General features: G+C 40.3%; 4 non-coding genes across 4 annotated transcripts; 3 read left to right on the top strand and 1 right to left on the bottom strand.

Annotated features, from left to right (window-relative positions):
• The first annotated feature begins 7,099 nt into the window (after window positions 1–7,099).
• On the top strand, window positions 7,100–7,172 carry TRNAA-AGC (transfer RNA alanine (anticodon AGC)). Its single transcript has one exon. It is a non-coding gene; the product is annotated as a tRNA-Ala (tRNA).
• A 684-nt stretch (window positions 7,173–7,856) lies between these two features.
• TRNAA-AGC (transfer RNA alanine (anticodon AGC)) lies at window positions 7,857–7,929 on the bottom strand. The gene has a single exon. It is a non-coding gene; the product is annotated as a tRNA-Ala (tRNA).
• Window positions 7,930–10,735: 2,806 nt separating this feature from the next.
• TRNAA-AGC (transfer RNA alanine (anticodon AGC)) lies at window positions 10,736–10,808 on the top strand. The gene has a single exon. It is a non-coding gene; the product is annotated as a tRNA-Ala (tRNA).
• Window positions 10,809–11,160: 352 nt separating this feature from the next.
• On the top strand, window positions 11,161–11,233 carry TRNAA-AGC (transfer RNA alanine (anticodon AGC)). Its single transcript has one exon. It is a non-coding gene; the product is annotated as a tRNA-Ala (tRNA).
• The last annotated feature ends 1,161 nt before the right edge of the window (window positions 11,234–12,394 follow it).

The raw sequence follows: 12,394 nt of genomic DNA, 5'->3' as shown, positions 1-12,394 counted from the left end.
GTTTTTTGAACTGAACCAAACCAAAGTGGCTGAGCTCCACTTTACATCTTTCCTCTACTTATTTTAACCGCAGAGGTCTCTCAGGTGTCTCTGAAACATAAAGCGATATACCAAGCAAGAGAGCTGTGTTTGGCTCTGGTTCTCTGTAGGGTGAGAAGAGTTTACAAACTACACCTGACTTGTCATGGCAGTGTTCACTTCTGCTCTGTCTCCATAAGCTCTCTCTGCTCTTGCACATACAGACATATTATGTAGCCCATAATCTGCCATCCAGTGACTTTCTGACAGTTGCTTGAACATCTTTATTTACAGAGGAGTTCCTGCACTGTGTCAGCACTAAACCAGACAATGGCTCCTTGCTAAGCCAGGCCACATTGCTCACTCCACACATGGGAGAAGTGACTCATCCATCAAGTTTAAGCCAGGCCAAGAAGAAATTAAATCAGAGCGTGAGTGGAGGTAGGATCACCACCTGACTGGTTTCTAACCAGCCTGGCTTGTTTTTACATCATTTACTGGCTTCTGGTGATGCTGAATCATTTTATGTACTTTGGCCCTGACATGTGATGAATGGCTTGGAGATACTGTATGTGCACATCCAGTTGTTTCTGGAGCTGGATTCTTTGGCAGGAGGCAAGACAGACAAGGAATAACTGAAACTAAGCCACTGTCTTTATGTGGCAGTATCCACTCTGTGCTTGACAAGCCTCAGCATTGATTTGCTACAATTTTTTGACAGTCCCAACCACAAGAAAATAGAAAGGGGAAGAAAGAATAATGTATTCAGAAAAAAATATAGCTGTCAGTCTAAGAGCACTAATGGTACAAGTGAGAGTAATAATCAGGTACAAAGTAGCTCTGGATTTATGGCCAGCTGTAGGTTTAAGCTATACCTGATTTTTTTGCTTGGTTTTTTAAAATACTAAAGCTAGTCCTGTCAGAGGTAAACCCAAGATTTTTGAAGGGCAGGAGAGGGTGATGGATTGTGTACAGTTTTTCAGTATTTGGAGAATGTTAAAAAAATGAAAAGCAGTGTGAAAATGATATAACATTTGTGAAGTAAGGAGAGATCTTTGCCATGTAAATAATTCACTTTTCTATGGCAGCTGCTAGAACATGCACAGGCTCTTCAGTGGGTTTTCCACTGAAAATACTAGGTGGGAAACTGTGATACAAAATTCAGCTGAAATAAACCAAGTTTTTTTCACATGATCTTATTTATGAAGCATGAACCACCTTGGATACTCATCTGGGCCTAAAAGCACCTGCTTATTTGATCATCTCTAGGAATTTAGAGTGAGTTAGCTAACCAACACTCATTATTCCATTATTTAGCAGTGATGACAAGGAACATATTTAGACCAGGCATTCCTGAGTAACTTCCTGGTCAAGTCTTTGGATTAAAAAAAAAGTCACCTTGTTTTTGTCTTTATCTTCAGAAAAAACAAAGCTTTCTTCACAGGAAGTTGTTTAGAGATGGCTGGTAACAATTCAAATGCTGCTATGATCTTAAAGGGCTGGTAAACAACTCAAGATTCTGCATTGATCTTGTTTCAAGTTGTTGAACACCATTAACATTTTTTTTTCACAGCCTTTTATTTATTTGAGAAGTGTTGAAGTAGCTGTAATTTTACTACAACATTTAACTAAAGAAGAGCTTAAGAGCTACATAAAAATAGCTCAGGCCTTGCTGAAAGAAATCAATGAATTTCTGGTTTTTCCTTATTTTACTTTTTTCAGGAAAAATATCTAGCAATACACAAAAATAGCAAGGTTATAAATGCACAGGAGATGTGTTATTGCCAAAACTTCAGAGACTCCAAGGAACTGAGGAAGAAGTGTGTGAGCTAGAGCACCTTAGCCTACACAGTTTCACTAAGCCTGCTGGTAAACTAAAGGTGGGTTTTACCATTTATTGCTAAAACTGCCTTTTCTTGCTAACAGTTAACCTGATGTTCGGTGTCATAGGTGCAGAAGCTGAGATTGTTTGCAAGACAGGAATAGCTTTTACAGTTGCAAATAACAATTATTTTCTATAATCTCCTTTAAAAGAAAAAAAAAACTGAAAGTGACAGAGAAAGATATATTGCATATCCAAATTATTCAGAAGTTGTATTCTTAGCTGTTAGAAACCATCAGGAATGTGCTGGAAAATGGAAATTCTGTCCTCCTTAAACACATATTGATGTACATTTTTCTAAATTGTTTTTGAACCTCCACCCTCAAAGCAATGCCTAGGAAAATGCATGAGCATAAACCTTGTAATGAATTTACATTATGAAAAAAAAAAATACGTCAATTTAAAGGCATACACACTCAGCTGATATTCCTGCTACTTACAGTCATTGCATTGGGAAAACTAGGATAAAAATCTGCTTTTTCCAGCATTACCTTTCCCCCCTGGTGATACAGAAGGCAGCTTCAGGGGGACAGAAGCACTGGCCAACAGGCAGGTTGGTGGCTTTTCTTTAGGACACTTACCTGCCATCCCACAGCTGGTTCACACATCAGGAGGAGGCATAGCTATGGCATTTCCCTGTTCCCACGATGACAAAGCTGCCAGCACCGCCTGCTCACTGCTCCTTCTATAAAGGAATAAAAGCAGGGCAGCAGCTGCCCTGGAGGAGAGAGCTGCCATTGGAGTGGGTGGAAGGTTCTAGCACGGGGCAGGGCACGCTGAGTGCTTGGGAAGGGTGGAGCAGAGCCCTGAGAGGCCGGGAAGGTGGGAACATGTGGGCAGGGGAGCTGTGTTTGCTTTGCTGGCCTCTGGAGCGAGTCTGGGCTGAGACCATCGAAAGACAAAGCAGGTGGAGGAGGTTTGTGCACAGCCTTTTACCCAGGGGCTTTCTGGTCGTGATGGTTGTTTTAGGGGACCTCACAAAATCTAGTTTTGGAGTCGTGGGGGTGCTTGTTTGAAGGAGGAGGTGCAATGGACCGTGCAGCTCCTCAGCAGAGCCGGTGGTTTTGTGGGTTCTCCTGGGCTCCCTATTCCTGTGCTGCCCTGCCATGGCTCAGGCCACAGCTCTCCTTCAATTGTTCTCAACACCTACAACCATACTAATCCTACGCAGCATTAGTAAATTTTAATAGTTGTTGTTTTCTTTACTGCTTATACTGCTCCTCCAGAGTTCGCTTAATTTGTAACATTGAGCCCAGGAGAGAATTGGAAGACTCAAATCGGAGGGTAACTTGGGTTGAAGAATTTGTTGAAGTGGGTGCTATCCTAAACTTTTTTGTTGTCTTAATTCAGCATGGCTGTGGTGTTTTGAATACACTGTAAGCAGGTAGCTTCATCAGTGAATGCAGCTCCTCTAATGATAAGTCTGGTTTCTCGTTTCTAGTTTAAAATTATTGTATGTCATGGTGGGGTATAAATTTAAGAAAGGAAAGCTGTCAGCTTTCATATGGACCTAAGTAATCAGATGTTAAACACACGCTGAACTTCAGTGAGTTCTCTGTATCTTAACCCTGTAGTCTCTGAACATTGCAGCCAAAAGACGCTTTTCAGTTCATTCCTTACAACCTATAGTTCCCTGGAGCTTTTTATAAATAGTTGATTGATTTATTTATTTGGATGAGGTTATTGTTCTTAAAACTACTCTGTTACTCTGGGAAAAAAAAGTCTCATTTAATGAGCATATAGTTCTGTTCCTTAGTAAAAGCTACAGGATACAGAGATCTGAATCTTCTTAAGTCTTCTAAGATATGAAAAATCTTCATTCTCACCCTTGTTAAATTTGGTACAAAAAGTGAAAGGTGGATAAAAATTGAAAGCATAAATTGTTTACTATTCTGTGGAAATCCATGGCTTGGAAGAGATACTAAATGAACATGGGGAAAATTTTGTGTGTGCTGTTTAGTGATAGCCGATTAGCCAGGTGGCTTAGGCATAGCTAGCCCACATTCTCTGCTACGTGGAATTGTAGGGAATGTAGAGAAAATTTAGATTTTTACAGTGGTAATTTAGAAGACAAAGGTTGCAGATCCAGTGGGATTCAGGCATAGTGAATCTCATTACTTTTGTAATAACCTTGTTTATTGATATTAGCTGTTAAGAGGGCATTGTACATGTAGCATGATGTTGAAATTTTTTTAAACACTCATTAGGTTAGTAGGGATACAAGGTCTTCCAGAAAAATTGGGAGTAAGTTTTAATGTGAGTCTAGCTATTTTCCTAGGGAAAATATGCATAATCATGTTAATGTATGACTTCCTGTTTCCCCATCTGGAAATAGAATGAAAACTTTGCTAATCTGGACTTCATATGATAACCTTGGTGGAAACCTAAAATCCATAGATCCTTTTAGAGAGAGAGGATGGTAACTTGTATGTTTTCTTGGTATTTCAAGTCCCTGATAAAGTTAGAGATTTTACAGGTTGAAATAATGAGGGGGATTTTTGTATTGGTCCCCAGGGAGATGACTGTGAGCAGCATAAAATGTTCTTGCTCAGAGCTGTGCTCTGAGATCACCATCTTCTTATTAGTGCACAGAGAGCAAGTGTTAACCTAAATGCTAATATGATAAATAGATACAAAAACCATTTTGGTGTCATACTTCTTACAAAAGCAGTATATTGAATATTAATTATTTTGGCTTTCACAAGTTTCTGCTGTGGCTGCTAATCGTAACTGAAGGTAGTTAGGATGCCTGGCTAGGCTGATTCTTTGACCAATATTACAGAATTTTGTACTGGTGCCTGACCTCCCAGATGGACTATACTGATTTTCCTCAAACATGGAAATACTATTCAAAGTAGCAAATCTTTCTAGTGTTTATTATATTTTGAGTTTGTTTGTTTGTTTTTTCTTTTTGGTTGGTTCTTATGTTTTGGAATTTCTTTAGCATGTTTATGTCCTGTGCTTTGGGTATGAATCAATGAATAATGGTAAAATGGAGGCAAAATTTTATGAACAAGCAATAACATTTTCATCAACAAATCAAGTTTTATTCTCATTGTGGCCATTAAAAACAGCAGTAGGGATTCTGGGAGGTTTCTTCTGACTCATGGCATGTCTGCTGTTCTGCTTTTTATGTGACTTACAGTGCATTTGGTGGGATGCTATCTGTTGGAGTTTGAGGCTTTTGTTCATGGGTGTTTTCCCTCAGAGAATGGTGTGAATTTTGCTGTTCAATTCCGTATTTTGATACTGCTTTTTAGTAAAATTATCTCTAAGGTCTGAAGCACGTTTCCTTCAATGCTTTAAATACAGCTTTTCTTCCCATGCTTTACATACGGGATAAATACTGGATACAGAACTGGAGACATATACTTGTTTCATTTTAATGCTATCTCTATCAACATGAAGTTTAGGCTGTTTAACCGAATGAACTGAATATACTATAGCTGTCCTTACTCACTTTGTCACTGCTTGATTTATAGGTCATTCTGAGTTTTGCTTGATTTTAGGTAAATTTTACCCTACCTGCTGTGCTAAAGCCTTAAGACTGTCAGTGCCTAGTCACAAATTTTAAGTTTCACTTTGTGTGCAGTTGTAAGCCTGCTTGGGGATTCCCGTAATAAAACCAAGTGGATATGCTGTACCTCTCAAAATCTGGTTTGATTAAACCCTGGTCTTACCTGGGCCTGATACAGACACAACTAGAAAGATTCTGTTTGCTGGCTGGTTTGTTTTATAGCATAGGTCATTTTGAGGCTTAAATGGTTTTTGTTCAGAGGGAATACTAAGAAAAATGTGAAACATCCCAGAATAGAAGGAGCAGCAAGCTTCCTTACTTTGCCAGGCACACTGATCTGTGGGGGTTTCAGTCAGCCAGTTGCTTAAATGTCAGTGGTATCTGCAGTGTAATTCCAGCAGTAAAACCTTAATGACTTCCTGCAAAATAATTTCAGATGCTTCTTTCCACATTGATTAAATAGGAGAGGGAAAACTTTTTTTTTTTTGCAAAGCCAGCTGTTTCAATTAGAGTGGAGGAGGTGGCAAGACACTGAAATTTTGTTAATGGAAGAATGGCTGTGGGACTTCTGGTATATAGCTTTAGGGCTAGACCAAAGATTGAAATTTTTTTTTATTTTGTTTTCTGAAATCACTAAGTCATTGATAAGGAGAGATTTGAAAGATCTTTATATGTCAGTGTGATTCATGTGTCTTCAAGCATCCTGGGGAAATCAGGAGCTGTTTACGTAGTTACTGAATAAATTTCATTTTAGATACTCCTTTTTTTCCAGAAAAGCAGATTATTTAATATTGGAAGTGTAATAAAAATTCACAACTCTCTCTTGCTGTTTGTGAAACCACTAAACAGAATTTTCACTGCTGTTTCATTATAGTGAAAAATTGTAATTTTTAACACTTTAGTTGTGTATTTTTGATTTTTTTACGTATCTGTGTGAGTGTGCTTGTCTATCTGGTGATGGCATCACAACTTAAAAATGCCTGAGAGATGTAGGTAAATAATGTGAACTACTACTTTGTTTCCTGGTGTTCCATTTGATGCTTTCTTTGTTGTTCCATAAGGGCCTTTTTTTTTTCTACCTCCTTTCTATAACATTAACCCAGCCTCTGTTGCCACAAGAGAAAGAACTGGAAGAACTCTACCTATTCCGTCATATATATTTTATATTGTAAAATATAGAGAAGGATAAAGTAATTTAGCTGATTGTCTTCCAACTGGGGATTACAGATAGGAAAAATCTGTTTTAGAAAAAATACAGTATTTAAATATATCCAGATTTCTCTTAAGCAGTAATAATTGTTTGGTGTGAACATAAGTCTGCAATTGCCTGGAAACACAAGCCCGGATGTTCTCCAGATGCAGCTCCACTGAACAAAGCGCCTGCTATTGCTTCAGGGAGTCCAGATATCATATTAGGCAAAATTCCCACTGCGGCTGTCGGAAGCAGTGCGCTTGCAGCAAGACCTAATTGTTTCTGCATTTCGCTGTGGGGCTGAGCGCTGTTACTGCCTGCCCGTGACTTCCAGCGGGATGAGGAGGGCTCGGAGTGCCCCGCTCCCGGGGTGTGGGGGAGGAAGTTCCGTTTGCCTTGGAGGCGGCGGGCCGCGGGGCAGCGCGGTGTGCCGTGGCAGCGAGCGGAGCGCAGGGAGCAATGGCCGGCAAAGGGGGCGAGGAGCCCGTGGGGGGAATTAGCTCAAATGGTAGAGCGCTCGCTTAGCATGCGAGAGGTAGCGGGATCGATGCCCGCATTCTCCAAGCTTTTGCTGCGCCGCTGCTTTGAATTCGGATGCGTTTTCCTGGCGCAGTTTCGTAAGAATTAAAATTAATCCATTTGGAGACGCGTTTGCATAGTATGAACAATTTAAATTTTTAGCATTGATCTGAGCTGAGCTTTATTTTTTTTTTTTTTTAAGTACAAATTATCTTCTCATGGCTAGAGAAGGGCACTAAATGACACCGTGGGAGACCGAATATCGCTTGAAACTCACGTTAGGAACAAGAGTGCCCTGCCCATCCCACAGCAGGTGCAAGGTAGCTGGAGAGACACTAATTCTGTGGTGAGCTGATGATTTAGATATATATATAGACACATATAGACAGCTACAAAATTTTACATCTTCGCAGAGACAATTCCAGTGACTTTTCGTATCATTAAAAAGTAATCATAAATGCTCACATTCGGTGCAGTGGTAAGGGACGGAAGCAGCTATTTGTTTTTCCCGTATCGCAGACTTAACAGCGTCAGTTTAGATGGGTTCGTGAAGAAATTGTCCCTCAGAGAGTGCATAGATGCAATCTATACAATTAGCATTTCTTCTCCCCTTGTATTTGCCGCATGAGGTGGTCTGTATTTCCCGCTGAGGATTTTCTACCACAAACCCGGGACAGTTGATGGAAGAAAATCTTTTCCCACCGCGGTGCCGCAGCCCATCAAAAGCTTGGAGAATGCGGGCATCGATCCCGCTACCTCTCGCATGCTAAGCGAGCGCTCTACCATTTGAGCTAATTCCCCCTGGCACGGGCGCTCTGACCGGCGGCACTCGGGCTCGGTCCCCGTGCCCTGCTGTGCCGAGCCGCCCTGCCGAGCAGCGCTGTCACTTCTGCATCTACGTGCAAAACCCCGTGGCTGAAAAGCCGGGCTGCAACTTGGCGTGTGAGGAACGTTCTCTGCTGTGTTCCTTGGACGAAACAACTCGTTTTCCTGAGCAGTGCATTCTCTAGCGTTTCTTCGAGGAGAGAGATCTCATGTTTTTAAGTCTCTTACAAATCTAAAAAGCCTTGTAAATTTAGAAAGATTGATTTTAGAAGTCACTCAAGCACAGTGAGATTTTTCTTCTCCTTTTTTTCAAGTCTTTTGTTCTTTTTCCAACTTTGTTTTCTCATTAAACATACATAAATGATAATTACAGTGGTTTAAAAGTTCATGTTTAGTTTTTAGAGAGGAAAAATTCATTCATATATTCTTGTGTTATGTTCTAGAAATTATTTCTATGTCCACCTTTATTTACAGACTTTGATAAATCTGCCCAAATAGTATTGCATCTTAACTATATGGGGTTACTAGACACACTTCTTAAATACTAAAATTCATAGTAGTCATACTAACTGACTTTGCAGTAGGAAGCACATGGCTAAATCTCTATTCACAGGCTATTAAATCGAAGAATGCTTTCTGGATTTCAAGAATGAAAATGTAGTTTACAGAGAGAGTGGATACACTGGTATGCACTGTTTAAATGCAGAGGACTAAGTCCTGCTAGTAAACTAAAGTGTGTGCAGTAATTCAACAATACATGTACTGCTGTTTTCTTCTGAAGGATTTAATCCACTGGATGGCAGCAACCAGTCAAAACAAAATAAATTTCAAAATTGTGCATCAGCAAGTTCTAACTTGTCCTAGGTAAGGTAGTACTCCAAATCTGTTACAGTCCAGTTACAGGTTGAGATATGGAACTACAACTACAGTGTTGCTATAAACATTCTCTTAAAATTCAAATATTCTCCTGCTTAACTTCAGTCTCTGCACAATAAAAAAAATTAAATTTATCCTTAACACTTCTTGCATTGTATTGGAGATTATTTTTTCTACCTCACTTGAGCAGACTTGATGGGGGAAATATGCAAATATGCAAAAGCAGTTTCAGTCCTTCTCACAGGTATATATATATATCTTAGGCTTACTGATGGCCCCCTGCAGCCTGTGGCCAGGATCTCTCCCATATCGTGTTTCACGAGGTTCAGCTCTGTGAACAGTTTTCTTTATCGAGCCTGTGCAGAGTCATTATGAAGAAGACAGATTACCTCTCCCTGTTTTTCACCACCATGTCTCACACTGCTGCCACTGAAAAGGGCTAAAGCTTCACCCATCCAGCTCACAAGAAAATGTTTTAGAACATTTTTAGAAACAGAACGTTTTAGAATGTTTTTTAGAAACAGAAAAAAGTTCATTTAATGCCCAAGTGAGGAAAGATCTCTGCGCTATTTTCAATTAATAAAACATATATTTTATGTAACTCACAACATTGTTTTGTGATCATGAATTTGTTGTGAGTGCTGGTTTTCATGTAAGATGGTGTGAAAAACGTCAATCGCTTATTTTTAAAATTTTAAAAGTTTACTAGTAATAAAATGGTTATAAAAATAGTAATATAATTATAGTAATAATAATTTGGACAGTTTGGATTAGGACAATATGAGACAATAGAAACAAAGAGTTACGGACATCCAGGTGTCTTTTTCTGGGCAACATAAGCCCGAAAAAGGACACATATTAACAGAGGATTAATCCTTGAAAAAACCCAATAGCCTCTTGCATATTCATACATCTCATACATGATGCATAAATTCCATTCAAATACTGGATTCTGTCTGGTCATCGTCAACTTCTTCCTCTTAATCCTGACGGCGTCTTCATGGCTGAGCGATGCAGGAAGAAGTTCATTTCTTCTGATAAGAGAGCAATAAATTCTTTTTCTCTGAAAGATTTAAGTGTCCTGTGGCTGCTATCTCAGTGCGAGTCTTTTCTTTTAAAAAACTATCCTACATAGCATAGTTTCTATTTTAACATTTTGTCATAACCTAAAACTATATTTAACACACTACTTAATAAAATTAATACAGCATAACTTTCTAACACAAGCCATATAATATTCATTTTAATATTTGCGAAAAGCCAATCGTAAAATATGCATTTTTCACAATGGCAAGTAAAATGTCCTGATTTCTTAACGTGGTTGGGAGAACTTCCTCACCTATGTCTGAAAAATAGCCCAACCTCCTTAGGTTCCATTAAAAAAAAAAAAAAATTAGGGTGTTTCAGTTTTGAAGGCTTTGTGCCCACTTACTTTCATTTAACACAGATCGCTTCAACACATCTCCTTGTCAATACTAATGGCAACTGATGTAAGTGAACTTAACCATGCTTGAGTTTTGCTTTCTAGACGGTCTCCTGAGGGGTAATCAAGGCAAATGCAGGTTTTGTATTATCCTCAAGCTGCTCCACTGTGTTTTCTGTGATGTGGTTTCTCTGAGTGTAGGAGGACAAATCCAGCGTGTGGCAGGTGAAAGGCTGCAGGGCAAGGGTTTGTCGTGCACGTTAGGGTGAAATGCTTTATCACATTACTCCGCCTTACCACGACAGTATTTTTGTCACCTCGGGCAAAACCAGGGGCGGCTGCAGGTCGAGCGGTATTTAAATGTTCAGAACGGTTGCCCTGGGGTTACTCCCCGCGGTGAAAAAGCAGAATCGAGGCAAGAAACGCAGGTTGCATTTATAGCTATTGAACTCTAAAGCGACAGGATGTCGGAGCGTGCCGTGGGGGGAATTAGCTCAAATGGTAGAGCGCTCGCTTAGCATGCGAGAGGTAGCGGGATCGATGCCCGCATTCTCCACTCTCAGTTTTTTGCTCCTCGTAATAAGGCCTGACGCGTACAACAAGAAAGCGAAATGCCACCATGCACTTTCCTTCGTGTACGGGAAGAAACAAACGAGATATTTTTTATTATTACATGCACACAGCTGGAAAACATGTCTGTTCCAGTTTGCCTTGTTTCTTGCTGCTTGATTTGGAAATGCTAAATGAAGTACTACAAATGTATGATTTTGGAATGGAAATTGAACTTGTTCTTTTTTGTGAGCAGAGGGGCCAGAGCAAGAGAGAAAACCTTATGCTGTGTGTAGAACTGTGGTTTTAGCCGCTTGCAGCAGATCACAGTTCTGTGATCCTAGCAGCGGCCTGAAGGGGGGGAATTAGCTCAAATGGTAGAGCGCTCGCTTAGCATGCGAGAGGTAGCGGGATCGATGCCCGCATTCTCCAATGTTTTGCCAGACAGGAGTTCATCCACACTACCAAACAAAATCTGTAACTATTTCTGTAAAATGTTCGTTTTGTTTTCATTGGAGTAAAACTGATTTTTTTTGCTTCCTCCTTTTCTTCCTCTGTCCTTACTACCTAAATCAGGCTTATATAACTGTATAGGTCAATCATCTATTGTAACATTTGACTTCCTGGACAGTGTAAGTTAAATTAAGCAGGAAGAGAATTCTGCAGTACAACATTTTCCATGCCCAATGAAAAACAACATGTCGTGGTTTAACCCCAGCCAGTCAACAAGCTCTACACAGTTGCTCACTCACTCCCCCACCAGCAGGGAGACAATTACAAGAGTAAAAGCTGGAGAGCTCAGTGGTTGAAATAAAGGCAGTTTAACAGGGAAGGCAAAAGCCATGCACACAAAGCAGAACAAGGAATTAACTCACTGCTTCCCATGGGCAGGCAGGTGTCCAGCCATCCCCAGGAGAGCAGGGCCCCATCATATAATGGTTACTTGGGAAGGCAAATGATATCACTTCAAATGTCACCCCCTTTTCTCCTTCTTGCCCCCATGTTATATACTGGGCATGTTGTTGTATGGTCTGGAATATGCCTTTGGTCAGTTGGAGTCACCTCTCCTGGCTGTCTCCCCTCTACCTCCCATGCCAGCATGGAAATACGAGAAGCAGAAAAGGCCTTGGCTCTGTACAAGCCCTGCTCAGCAATAACAAACGCATCTCTTTATTATCAACCCTGTGTTCAGCACAGATTTAAAATACATCCCCACAACAGCCGCTGTAAAGAAAATTAACTGTACAATACCCAAAAGCAGCCCACAATGGATGAACAGTGGTTAGAGACCTGAATCAATGTATCTTGACCACACAGCGGAAATAGTTTCGGAATGCTCGTTCTTCCCCAGCTGTCTGTTGTGATCCCTCCCCAGATTTGTGGGATCTTCTTTCTTGAATGATCTTTATGAAGCTGTAGTATGAGCTGCATCAGTCAAGTTTACAGCTAAAAGGTGTCACCGCTTTCCTCCCAAGTCTGTGTCCTGGAAAGCACACTACAGCATCCATGCATTTTAGCTATGGCCTGTGTGGAGGCTGTAATTGAGCTTCTCAGACTTGTCTCCATTTTGCAGAGATGCCTTTAAGAGTCTGA

This window comes from Melospiza georgiana, chromosome 1 (genome assembly GCF_028018845.1).
Source record: "Melospiza georgiana isolate bMelGeo1 chromosome 1, bMelGeo1.pri, whole genome shotgun sequence".
NCBI classification, from domain to species: Eukaryota; Metazoa; Chordata; class Aves; order Passeriformes; family Passerellidae; genus Melospiza; species Melospiza georgiana.
Note: the sequence above shows the minus strand (reverse complement) of the source record. Positions and strands in the feature narration are given on the sequence as shown.